The following is a 1,066-nucleotide window of genomic DNA, read 5'->3' as shown; positions in this document are numbered from 1 at the left end:
TCAGTAAGCTACTGTTCATATTTACCTACATATAGTTATCTTGACTTATTCTGGATATCTGGATCAGGATTAAAAGCAGTTAGATGTGGTGAAATTACTGTAACTGTGCACTGCCTCTGTCGAAAATAAAAGTAAATAAAATAAAATGATGCCTGATCAACATTAGCACTTAGCTAATCAGCAATGGTGGGCAGCGCTGATTCAAAATTTAGTTCCGCAAATTCTAAACCGCTAATTATTTTCTTTAGTTCCGCATCTTCTAAAGCACACATGTCATACGTATTTTAGCGGAAGCTAAATAGATCTGCAAAATTGGCTCAGTTCACCAGAATATATATATTCCCAGTAATAACATGAGCCATTCTTGCACAACACTGACGTCTAACGGAAGAATGGGTTGCTTTCAACCCAACTCACATTGTGTCGTGGTTTCAGGAAGTCATTTATACAAACAGATGTTTGATTAATGGTGTTAATTTAAAATAAAACGTTGTTGTGGACTGCAAGTTTTGCTGCTTCTTTGTCATTTATTTTTCTTATGTTTATGGCTTTAGTAAGAAAGCATACAATATATTAGTTTTAAACTGTTTCTTGGAGAGCTGAAGCGATGCATTCTGGGTAAAGGACGAAGTGGAACCCGCCATTTCAAAATAAGAGCCTGAATTTAAACTGTGCCATGTGTTGCTTGCTTCAATACGACGTGACGTGAGACAACGGGTTGATGGATGAAGATTCAGCGTATCATAAATTATTATAATGCCTCCCTCTACCCTCTCAAAGCTAAATTAAGTATATAAACAACAATAATTACAGGTGGATTGTTGGGGAAACTTTTATTTTTTTGTTAACGGTGGGTTCTAGAAAAAAAGACGTGAAAATAATTTGAATAGGAATAAACCAGCTGTAGCTCTTTGAACAACTGGCCTTAGACCAAAAAAATCATTTTAAACAAATATAAATAACATGAATTAGCTGCCAGTGCCTTTTCTCAAGCATGTTCCTCGCTGTGTGTGTGTGTGTGTGTGTGTGTGTGTGTGTGTGTGTGTGTGTGTGTGTGTGTGTGTGT

This window comes from Austrofundulus limnaeus, unplaced genomic scaffold (assembly GCF_001266775.1).
Source record: "Austrofundulus limnaeus strain Quisiro unplaced genomic scaffold, Austrofundulus_limnaeus-1.0 Scaffold934, whole genome shotgun sequence".
Lineage (NCBI taxonomy): Eukaryota > Metazoa > Chordata > Actinopteri > Cyprinodontiformes > Rivulidae > Austrofundulus > Austrofundulus limnaeus.
Note: the sequence above shows the minus strand (reverse complement) of the source record.